This window comes from Aquarana catesbeiana, linkage group LG03, assembly GCF_042186555.1.
Source record: "Aquarana catesbeiana isolate 2022-GZ linkage group LG03, ASM4218655v1, whole genome shotgun sequence".
Classification (NCBI taxonomy): Eukaryota; Metazoa; Chordata; class Amphibia; order Anura; family Ranidae; genus Aquarana; species Aquarana catesbeiana.
The window spans coordinates 109,223,554-109,236,351 of record NC_133326.1 but is presented as its reverse complement, the minus strand read 5'-3'; the positions used below and the strand labels follow the sequence as shown (position 1 = coordinate 109,236,351).

General features: G+C 42.7%; 1 protein-coding gene across 1 annotated transcript in view; it reads left to right on the top strand.

Moving 5' to 3' along the window:
- LG03H15orf39 (linkage group 03 C15orf39 homolog) overlaps positions 1–12,798 on the top strand; it is a 90,891-nt gene that overhangs the window by 1,656 nt on the left and 76,437 nt on the right. The window lies entirely within an intron of this gene.

Below are 12,798 nucleotides of genomic sequence, written 5' to 3'. Positions count from 1 at the left end.
TGTGGCAAGGGAGGGGGGGAGGAGACAAATCAGCAGAAGTTCCACTTTTGGGTGGAACTCAGCTTTAATGTAGGTAGCAATACAATGTAAAGGCCAGTGTAGTCCTAGGCTAACACCCCTTTACTGGTGAATTTCCCTGAAAAGGCAACATTCTGCCCAAATCTCCAGATTTTTTCCAAGATTTCAGTATGACAAACACTCTCAGTTTTTACTAATTTCTACCAAACAGCATCCATGGAACTTACAGATCAATATCTTTACATGAGAACAAAGTGCAAATAACTCAGTACATTGTGTTATCAGATCAAAAATAAGTCAAACAAAACAAACGTTTTCCCAGCTCACGCATACCATAAGTCACCCGTCTTTATTACTACACAGAGTACAAAAATGATTCCATCAATGTGATACTGATACATTTATATCCATTTTGGTGCTTTATAGGTTATCTTGAATTGATATATGTTTGTACTTTTGCAACTAGATAATTCCCCTTGGATTATGTTCTTACTGAAATCTGGCACAGTTTTTTTTTTTTACTTACCTGTATTTATTCAAACAGTAAATGTTTGTACTGTGTTAGCCACAGATAGTAGAAGGAACGTTTAAAATATATCAATATAAAATGATCCTTTTTTTTTGTTGGCTTACACAATTTTTTTTTACAGGAAAAAAACAAAACAATACTTTTCTCCCTTTGTCAGTGATGGTATTATACAAATCATTAACCACTTAAGGACCGAGCCTCTTTTTGAGATTTGTTGTTTACAAGTTAAAAACAGCTTTTTTTGCTAGAAAATTACTTAGAACCCCCAAACATTATACATTTTTTTTTAACACCCTAGAGAATAAAATGGCGGTCGTTGCAATACTTTCTGTCACACCGTATTTGCGCAGCGGTCTTACACTTTTTTTGGAAAAAATACACTTTTTTGAATTAAAAAATAAGACAACAGTAAAGTTAGCCCACTTTGTTTTTATATTGTGAAAGATAATGTTACGCCGGGTAAATTGATACCCAACATGTCCCGCTTCAAAATTTCGCCTGCTCGTGGAATGACGACAAACTTTTACCCTTAAAAATCTCCATAGGTGACGTTTAAAAAATTAATTAGGTTGCATGTTTTGAGTTACAGAGGAGGTCTAGGGATATAATTATTGCTGTTGCTCTACCAATCGCGGAGATACCTCGCGTGTGTGGTTTAAACACCGTTTTCATATGCGGGCGCTACTCACGTATGCGTTCGCTTCTGCACGTGAGCTAGTCAGGACGGGGCGCGTTTAAAAAAATTTAAACGCGTCCCTGCAGAGGGCAAAAATCTGCATGCCTGATAGACCCTGCCAAGGAGGGGGTCCAACACGGAGGGTAAGAGTCCACCTTTATCACTTTCTTACTTATTGGAGTCACCGCCAGTGGATTTGCACCATCCTGCACATCTCTCTCTCCCTTGTCAATCCACTCATAGGGGGATTAGTTGCTGCTGAGCTGTATAGTGGATGGAAGCTTTTTTTCACTGATGAACTTTTTATATTTGAACCCATGGACTGAGTTTGTTTGATTTTCAGATTTTCATGCTATTAATATCATTGTATTTCACATGTACACATTTTTTGTTTCTTCTTTTATTTGAGTTTTTATGTTTTGCACTTATATATTTTTACCACTCATGGAGTCATTTACTTGCTCTCAGTAGATTGTGGTTTTTACTACTACCCACATGTATTCACATCTATGTGTGTATTTTCATATAATTAGCGCACTTTATTTATTTTTTATTTGATCTATGTACATTGCAAGGATTATAACAACATTTGTTACAGATTCCTAGCTTTTGTTATTCTGAAGAAATCCATGTGTGTTTGTCTGTGCCTCTGTGCTGAGTGGGTCCGATGGGAGTGGTTTCATAATTATTAGTCAGCTGTGGCACCTGCAGGGCACTAATGAGGAAATCTGTTAGGCCTGCATCCCTTTAGAAGTGTTCCTATTGGGAGTATCTCACCAAAAATGAAATTTTTGTTGCAGGGGATGCCTTAAATCTGAATTGTATCTTAGGCAGACCTCTGGGAAAATTGGTGAGCAGGAAACAATGTTTCTGGGGAGTGGTCAGTACACATTCTGTGTGCAGAACAACTCCATGTAGCCATATTGCATTGCATTTATAGAAAATTACAGAGGCTGCAGATTAAAAAGGAAAGGTCATTTTTAAATACAATATGACTTGTCGCAATTGTACACGCTATATTATTTTTTCTTTTTTTGCTAAATTTTTTCTGTATGAAAGTGGTGTTACCCTTTAAGCTTTCAGCAGTGCACACAGCATGTCGACAATCCTCCCACTAATGTTGAGACAAGCATAGCACTGTCAGCCCGCAACAGGAAGTGCTGTAACAAGCAAGATCTCTAAGTAAGAAACTTCACAACAGATTTACAAATAACAGATTTCTTAAGAAAACTACATACCTTGAGATTTGATGGCAATCATAATGAAAATTTAATTTAGGGCTTACAAACATTTTAAAATGATTGTAACCGGTAATTTTTTATCATTAAAATAGAAAAAAGACGTTATACTTACCTGCTCTGTGAAATGGTATAGCACAGTGCGGCTCAAAAACAAACAAAAATTCCCAGCTCACTTACTAGCCAGCCTGCAACAAACCAACCAAACTGACCCTGTCTAACCATTCACATTAACTGCTTGCCAACCAGCTGCTGTCATTATACTGCAGCAGGTTGGCACGGCTGCACGAATCGCCATAGGTGTACGTCGGCCACTTTAAGAGCTATAGGAGGCCTGCGCGTGCTGCGACACCGGAGCCAATGCACATGGTGTGATGCGATGTCCGCAGGCGACCCGCGATCACTCCTCAGAAAGCCAGAATGGGAAATCTGTCAATGTAAACAGACAGATCCCAGTTCTGTTAGGGAAGTAGAGCGAGATCTGCTGTTCCTAGTGATCTGGAACAGCGATCTCTCTCTACTCCCTGTCAAATCACTCCCCCCCCAGTTAGAAACACCTCCCTAGGGAACACTTAACCCTTTGATCGCCCCCTAGTGGTAACCCCTTCTCTGCCAGTGACATTTATGTAGTAATCAGTTGCTTTTTTTTAGCTCTGATTGCTGTACAAATGTCAGTGGTCCCAAAAATTGTCAAAAGTGTCCGACCTGCCCGCCGCAATGTCGCAGTCCTGCTAAAAATCACTGATCACCACCATTACTAGTAAAAAAAAAAAATTATATAATAAAAATGCCATATATATATATTCCCTATTTTGTAGACACTACTTTTGCGCAAACCAATCAATATACGCTTATTGCAAATTTTTTTACCAAAAAATATGTAGAAGAATACATATTGGCCTAAACTGATGAAGAAATTTGTTTTTTTTTTATTATTTTTTGGATATTTATTGTAGTAAAAATAAAATTGTCTCTTTTTTTCTTTCAGCGCAAGAAATAAAAAACGTAGAGGTTATCAAATACCAACAAAAGAAAGCTCTTTTTGTGGGGAAAAAAAACGACATAAATGTTGTTTATGTACAACTTCGCATGACCGCCAATTGTCAGTTAAAGTGACGCAGTGCCGTATCGCAAAAAATGGCCTGGTCATTAAGGGTGTAATTCCTTCCAGGGCTGAAGTGGTTAAAAACAAAGGGTTTAGTCGCACTCATTTGCAAACTTATGACAAGCCACAGTGGCCACGTTAAGGCACCCCAGTTTACTGGTGTGGCCCCTTACCCCCTCTTCTGGTGTCCTCCCTGCTCCTCCTTCAGGCAGGTGCCTCCTCAGCAAGTTGTGTGCTGAGGGGGCACCTGTGCAGGCGCACTCCCAATCTGGGCAGTGTGTGTCCATAGACACGCACAGTGCTGGTAAGCCCTGCCCCTCACTCCTCACAGGAGTTTGACTGACAGCAGCAGGAGGCTCCCACCCCTGCCTGTGTCTTCTGTGGTGCTGCAAATGGGACAGTGCTGGATTGAGTGAGGAGGCAGGTATGTGTTTAGGGATTGTGGGGGGAACAAGTAGTTTTTACCTTAATTCAGCTGATGCATTAAGGTAAAGTAACTTTAGAATCATTTTAAAGTAGAACTATGGACAAAACTTTTTTCTTTATTTTTGGATAGACTAACGGAGGATTATAGCCCGTCAGATTTTTTTTTTTTTTTTTGCCATATGTGTCCAGCTGCAAAGATTTTCCTTCATTTCCTGTCCCATAGCCAAACAGGAAGTGAGAGGAAATTGCTGAAAATTAAGGGAATTCCTTGGGGACCCTCAGGTCCCCAGAGCTAATGTCCTCATTGGAAGATTTCCCCTCTATTACTTTTCTGAGGACAACCCTTGCCTTTAGTCATATTTTAAGTTCAGAAATCACTGCGTAAGTTTGAATAAAACCTGGCCAAATCAAGTTTTAAAACTTTTTACTCATAATGTTCAGTGGGCATTAACCCTACTCTGCCCACTCCGGTGTATGTTTAAAAAGTTCTGAACACTGGAGGTGTGGGAAAGATCGGTCGATCACGTGACCACCTTGTCACACAATGCTGTCACAGTGGTCACATGATCAGGAGCCAGTCCTGCCAGCTACCAATCATTAGCGGGGACCAAGAACTGTCTTTCATAGTTCAGTCTTTGTGCTGGGAGCACGCAGTGAGCACACTCTCAGCAGCATGTTGGCAGTACAAATACTGCAGCTGCTGACTTTTAATTGGACACTTACCTGTCCCTGGGTCCAGCGATGCGGGGGATAGAAGCCCCGCTCATCCCCCCCTCCGCTCGTCGGCGCCGGCATTTCAACTGTGGGCGCTGGGCTGTGGCTTTACAGCCTGGCACCCACTGCGCATGCGCGAGCGGCGCCGCATGCCGTGATTGGCCGCTCAATCACCTGGGACCTGTAATGGGTCCCAGATGATTGACAGGAGGGAGGGAGCAGAGCCAAGCCCTTCCTGTGCCGAGGGGGAAGTGATGTCACCAGCCCAGGCAAAGGAAGAGGCAGACTACGAGGGACCACCTAGCAACAGGCATTTAGAGGTAAGTAAAAAAAAAAAAATATCCAAATTTTTTTTGGGTTTTTTTTTTAGAATTTTTCAGGTATTTTTGTTTTTTGGGGTGGAACCCCACTTTAAAGAACATGAACTGATTATACCAACAATAAACAAGTAAATCTATATAAGGAAACAAAGATACATTCAGTGGAACAAGGAAGTTACACATGAATGTGAGAAATACAGCAGGGGTGTGAAATTAGAACCATTTGTTCATGCTATGTTGTCCCTTTATCTATTGCCGGTCAAGGAGTAAGCTACCCAAAGATGAGAGTTCATTTAGAATTATAATGGCACAAGAAATGCTGATCTGTAAATAGGCCACTATGCAATGTACGATGGACATTTAAGTTAAACTGGGGCTTTTAAGTTTATATGATAAAAGAACAGATTTCTAGGAGTGGAAACTGCATTTATTTTTTGCTACATATTGCTATATATTTTGCTACATTTATACATTTACATAGCTCCCAACTGTCCCTGATTCCGAGGGACTGTCCTTGATTGGGAGCAATGTCCCTCTGTCCCTCATTCCTCCTCATTTGTCCCTCATTTTGTTCTGATGTATATAGTTGTATATAAAATGCACTTTTTATCTTTCAAAAAGTGATTCCCAGTGCTAAACCTTTCATCCAATTTCTAAATTGCTGCATTTGTACATTTTAAAAGCCAATATAAAGGAATAGTAGTGGTAAAAAAAAGCCCTTGTGGATTTAATTAATTAACCTTTTTTTTGGTTAATTCTCCTTTAACGGGGTGTGGCAGGGGGGCGTGTCCTACGCCTACATACGTTTGGTGGTAGGTGTCCCTCATTCCCATCTCAAAATGTTGGTAGGTATGCATTTATCTCAGTGTTTAACTAATGCCTGGAAAGCTTCCCATTGGATTTGTCTGTATGCCTGAACCATCCTAGGACAGTCTGCTTCACTTAGTGCTGAAAGGCTGACTTCCGAGGAACTCTTTTAGGGGTTCAAACAGGTGGAAATCACTTGGAGCGAGGTCTGGGCTGTAAGGGGGATGTGACAATACCTCCCAGCCGAATTGCGGTAATGTGCACGTTGTGCGGTGAATAGTATGAGAAGCAGGATGCCGTTAGAGATCAAACCATTTTCTCTGCAGACCCATATGCACATCACTCAGAACACCACAGTAATATTCACTGACCGCCTGACAAGTCGCGTCCCGTTCTGTACTATGGAACCATCCTAATAGGAGCGACGCAAGTCACTCCGACTTTGAAAAAGGTTCCTGTACTATTTTTGGGGCGACTTCAGGCGACTTGCATTGACTTCTATACAGAAGTCGTTTTGCAATTCGCCGCTCCTGTCGTGTCCAGGTAGCCTGAGGCAGTCGCGCTGCAAGTCGTGCTACCTCAGTTTGAACCGACACTTAACGTTCTCCATCAGAATTGTGACCCTCGGATCCTTAGTATTGTAGTCAGTTCCGCTAAGTATTTTGACAAAAAAATCATTTTGCTGTTCTCAATAGTAAATTGATACAAGTTCATCCAGTGACAAATTGTTTGTCCTGATTCGCCCTTATAAAGACCTAAAGTGATTACAGTAAGTGTTTTGCCACCAAAAAGTCACCCTACAGTTCTCATTAGTAAACTGATGCAAATTCATCCACTGAGAAAATAAGATTTTTTCGTCATACCTGTAAAATCCTTTTCTTTGAGTACATCATGGGACACAGAGTCAGGCTAATATTCATTACATACTGTGTACTCCATCTCCAGGTGAATGGACACTGGTAGACCAAAGGTCTGCAGACAGGAAGTGATCCCTTATATAACCCCTCCCACACAGGAAGCACTTCAGTTTTGTAACAAGCGCTGAATCCTCAAAAAAGAGGGGAGGGATCTCTGTGTCCTATGATGTACTCAAAGAAAAGGATTTTACGGGTAAGTATGACAAAAAAAATGTCTTTTTCATACATCATGGGACACAGAGTCAGGCTAATATTCATTACCTACAGGGACGTCCCAGAGCCTCAAGGCTTCACTGCTTGTTTCCTACTGCGCATGCGCGAGTCGCGCAGCACTTTGTGAATGACCCTGTCGATTTCTGGGACACACACAGGTGCCAGAAGACAACGGGGCAGCTCGCCGAAGAGGAGGAAGTGACGGAACAGCGTGGCGGAATAGGAAGAGGCAGGTTAGGAAGACTGGCAGGCATTTCTGGTAAGTAAAAAAAATTTTTTTTTTCAAACTTTTTTTATAGATTTATTGGAGAATGTTAATGTAATTTTTTACTTTAGGGTGGACCTCCACTTTAATTGAAAGGCCGACACCACCTTTGGCAAAAAGGATGGAATGGGTCGTAACACGACTCTGTCACGGTGAAGGATCAAGTATGGTTCCCTGCACAAAAGGGCCGCCAACTCTGACACCCTTCTAGCCGAGGTGATGGCCATCAGGAAGGCTAGCTTGCATGACAGCAAGTCTATTGGAATTTCCTTGATAGGTTCAAATGGTTATTCCTGTAACACAGACAGCAGCAAGTTCAAGTCCCAAGGACACATAGGTGACCTAATAGGGGGAAGCAAGTGAGTTGCCCCCTGCATAAAGTGTCGGATCAGTGAATGGGAGGCTAAAGGCCTTTGGAAGAATACTGATAGGGCCGAAGCTTGACCTCTTATTGTACTCAAAGCCAATTTGATTTCCACAGCTGACTGTAGACAAGAGAGAATTCTCCCAATCACGTATTTCCGAGGATACCATTTTCTGGCTTTACACCAAGCAGTATAAGTCTTCCAGACCTTATGATATATTTTCCTAGTGACAGCTTTTCTAGCATTCACTAGCGTAGACACTAATGATCCCGAGCTGCAACGGTCCTTTAACACCTTGGCTTCAATAGCCATGCCGTCAAATTTAGAGACTGTAAATTGGGGTGGACTATAGGACCTCGAAACAGTAGATCGGGTCAACGTGCAAGCGTCCATGGCCCGTCTAACAACCTTCAGGAACAGGGCCTTCTGGGCCAAGCTGGTGCCACCAGAACGACCGGAACCCCTCTTTCCGAATACAAATGTGGATGGAGAGGGATCGAAGGGAAAGCATAAACCAGGGAGTACTGTCTCCATGGAACTATCAGAGCATCTGCTCCAATTGCCAGAGGATCCCTTGGTCGGGACACAAATTGCTGTAGCTTGATGTTGAACATGGATGTCAATAGGTCAACCTCTGGCCATCCCCAATGCTGGCAAATTTCCTGGAACACCCCTGGGTGTAGGGACCATTCCACCAGGCAGATCTGTTGGCAGCTGAGATAATCTGCCTTCCAGTTCTCTACTCCCAGGATATGGACTGCCGATATAATCGGCACATGTCCCTCTGCCCAGGCTAGTATGTGGTTCACCTCCTTCAGAGCTGAACAACTCCTGGTAACGCCTTGGTGGTTTATATAGGCCACTGCAGTGGCATTGTCGGAATGAACCCTGATAGGGCAGCCCTGAAGCTCCACCATCCAGGACCGTAGGGCAAGATGTACTGCCTGTAATTCCAGGACGTTGATGGGCAGGATCTGTTCTGTCCCTGACCATTTCCCCTGAGCTGTGAGCCCTTCTAGGGTCTCCCCCCCAGCTTGAGAGACTGGCATCTGTAGTTAATACTCTTCAAGTTACCAGGAGAAAGGATTTTCCCTTTCACAGGTTCTGATCCTGCAACCGCCAGTTTAGGCTTAAGCATGCCCGAGGAGATAAGCACATTGGATAATCCAGGGCTTTTCCTCTTCTGATCTAGGCCAACAAGATGTCTTGTTGTAAAGGCCTGGAATGGAACTGGGCATAGGGCACTGCCTCGAAGATGGATACCATCCTCCCTAGAAGACTCATACAGATCCGAATGGAGGGTTGTCTGGTGCCCCTTATCTGAGGCACCTGAACCTTCAGGGCACAGATCCTTACAGGTGGCAAGAATACTCTTGCTTGAACCATATCTAGGATCAGACCTAAATACTTTAGTCTTTGAGCTGGTTTCAAGGCTGACTTTTCGATATTTATGATCCAGCCTAAGCCTACCGCACTGTGCATATTATGCTTTGTTCTAGAGCCTGTAATGAGTGATCTATGAGTAGAAGGTCATCCAGATAACTGAGCACTAGGATCCCTTGGGCCCTTAAAAGACCCAGTACTGGTGCTAGGACCTTTGTGAACACCCGTTGAGCTGTAGCCAGCCTGAAGGGTAGAGCCACAACCTGAAAATGACATTCCTCTGCTGCAAAACATAGCTACAAGATAGGTATGTGTAAATACGTGTCTTTTATATCGATGGAGGCTAGAAAGTCTCCCCTCTGGAGTGAGGCTACTACTAAGCAGACAGACTCCATCCGAAAGGACTGTATCAGTAGATACATGTTCAGGGATCTTGGGTCCAAAATGGGCCTTGTGTACCCATTTGGTTTCTGAACCATAAATAGGTTTGAGTAAAACCCTGTGCCCCTTTCGGATACCGGAACCTTTACAATCACTCCTTAATGCACTAGATGATGTGGTGCATGAAGCAATAAGTTTCTTTTTGGAGGATCCAAGGGAATGCTGGATCTTAAAAACCTCTGGGGGGGAACCCCCCCGCAACTCCAGCTTGTAACCGTGAGATATAATTGAGGTGACCCACTCGTCCTTAATTATTGTTCTCCAAATAGCCGCAAAGTGCAGCAGCCTTCCCCCCACTCGATGGAGTGGGGGTGTACCCTCAAAAGGGGGGCTTGGTGCTGGGTTTAGAAGAATCTTGGACCCAGGGCTTCTTCTGGCCCTGGCCTTGCGGCTTGCCCCTGGCCCTAGTGCCCTGTTGGCGGTGGAACCGCCTTGACGCTGAGACATTTGAGGAAGCAGTCCCTGAGGTTTTAAACGAGGGACGTCTGGTGCTATTCTTCACAGGAAGTAGAGAACTCTTCCCTCCGGAAATCTTTTGAATATATTTGTCCAAATGATCACCAAACAAACGTTCCCCATGAAAAGGGAAACCTGCCAATAACTTTTTACAAGGAAGCTCGGCTGACTAGTCCTTAAGCCACAAGAAGTTGGGTGTAGAGGGCGCTCCAATGATAAATTGTAATTGAACTGTGCAAAGAATGAGTGTTCAGATACCTCAAACAACTACATTAAAATTACAAAATATAGTGCAAAGTGCCATAGGTAAATATGCATAAACAGGGATAAACACAAATAGTGAAACAATGAATGAACCAAAAGGCCATCAATCAAACAAAGTCCCAAACACAAATATCTCTTCTGTGTTGAAGTTTTCTAGGCAATAAAAATAGTTTTCACTAACTGATTGAAATACACCCAAATTGCTCCGTAAGTAGATTCTGCTTACCAGAAGGTGATGACCCCATTAATTAAAAAGCAGGTCAAATGCGCTTTAGCAAGATAATGCTTGCTGCAATGGTGAAGACTATGGATGCAAAAACCCCTCCTCCGCAAAGATCATAGAAGGGATATGTAAAAAATATAATAGGAACCAATAGCGTAATCCTGTTTATTTAAAATGTGGTAAAATACAAATGCCAAATGGCTGCTTAGATGAATGGTGCCTTAGCCTGGCATTGGGGATGTTAGCGTATCAGGTGATCAGATGGTGCACCCTCGTAGCTGGCATGCGTTCCACCGTCCAGCACAGAACGACCAAAGGGACCGGAAGTAGCGTGACCAAGACTTGACTCGATGTACAAAATATTCTGAGTGTTATTCTAACAAAATTTTAGCAGAAATAATTACATTAGTCATAAAATGCACATTAATATGTAAACAAATAGGTATAAAAGTTTCATATATTGGGTGCAACAAAACAATGGGAAGGCTCTGCCAGCAAGAACTCACAGGTCTAATTGGGTGAAATTGCTAATCTCACACTCCTCCAAACGTTATGAACCATATGTTATCTATGTCCTACCTTATAATTGCAAGCCATTTAAAAGTATATTTCCCTACAATGGCTCATCACCAATTATGTATATTTATTATGGCCCGATTAATACATTGACCTTACTGAATCTTTCAATTGTAAATTGGATTCCAGCTTCATCTATAGATAAAGTGGCATTTGTGCCCCAAGCACTGCTAAACTATTTTTTCTTACTGGGACAAAGCACAATGCCAGAGGCAATCCAAGCTAGCTAAACAGGAAGAGCCAATTACAAGGAAACTGACACGATTAGCTACCATATATTGTAATATGTTTAAAAACCTTCTAGGTCAGTTTATGAAGCTTGCCATACCCCCCCCCCCCCCACACCATTGTTTCCTTTTAATATTCTATTAATTGGTTCACAATCTAAGATTCTGATTTTTTTTTTCAGTTATTCATTTGCAATTCAAACACTTTATAAAGAGGAGAAGTCTAACTATTGTGCTGAATTGGTATACCACTATCATAACAGAATACTGTACATACGAGTTACAAGCTCCGTTTTCCGTCAATTTATCCATTTTGTTGGGCTCCATGTAGGCTCCATTCACACCTGGGCGTTTTGGGATTGTGGCAGAATCTCTGCGGTTTTCCCGTGGTCTCAAAATGCACTACAATCACAAAATGTAGGTTCAGGTGCCATTATTTTCAGTGGCACCTAAAACGCAGTGCAGTTTTGCCGCTATTGTCACGCTGAAATCGAGGCAAATCGCATTGCGTGAAGCTTGCCCCCAAAAGGATCTCCTGCTCCTTTTTGGTTGACAAGCTTCACGCAATGCGATTTGTCACATGACAATCGCCGCAAAACCGCATCGCATTTTAGGTGCCTTTTAAAATAATGGCACCTGAACCTGTGTTTTGCAATTGTAGTGCATTTTGAGGTCACGGGCAGAATCACCGTGGAGGTGTGAATGCAGCCTTATAGTTTGCATATTTTTACTTTTTTAGAATATCTGAAACATCTAGCTTTCTAGATGCTGGCATGCATTACAAGTAGATAACTGCTGCAAAATTCAGTTTGCAATTGCATTATAAATAGGCCCTTGTGACCCCCATACCTTCTTAATGGTTATTACCAAAATTAATATGAATTTGTGGGAACAAGAAATTTGTGGCTGTATTTAGAAGATGATCCATTCTCTACCACTTTGGGCACTCTGTGAACTCAGACACAGCTTGAGTAAAAGGCTAAAAAGCCTGTAAATGCATTGCCTGTGTCCCTTGCACCGCTGACAGTTTACTTCATGCTGTGTGCTGTGCCTTTCTTCCTTAGCTTCCTGATTGATTTGCTGCTATTGGCGGCTGCTCTCACATACCGGCTTTTGCAGCTGTCTGTGAATCCTGGATCTTTCTCCTCTACTCCACCTGTCAACACGTGGCACCCAGTGAGCTGAGGCTCTTGCTCCATTGTTGTGGTTCCAATTCTCTATTTAACCTGTAAGTGGATGCTTTTTTAAAAATGAATTTACCAAACTTCGGACATCACTCTGCTTTCTTTGTTTTCCCAAGTCTGCAGACACCACCTGGCTGTCAAAATCAGATACCTGCCCCCCCCCCCCCCCCCCAAAAATACCAAAAGTAAAAGAGGAGGGGGAGTGGCCAGTTAGTGGTGGATGAAGGAATCTCTCCCCTGCTGAGACATTGTAATCTAACAGTGGCTTCTGCTGCTGTCAGAATACAGTGATCAGCAACTGCAGCCCCTGATCGACAAAAGTTTTCCAGCATGTCCCTTCAACAGAAGTTGATCGAACTATCGACTTCTGTTGAACAGGGATGGCCACGCAGTGATCAAAATTTGGCCTGTCCCTACTGAACTAGGCAAATTTCAGTCAGCGTATGGTCAT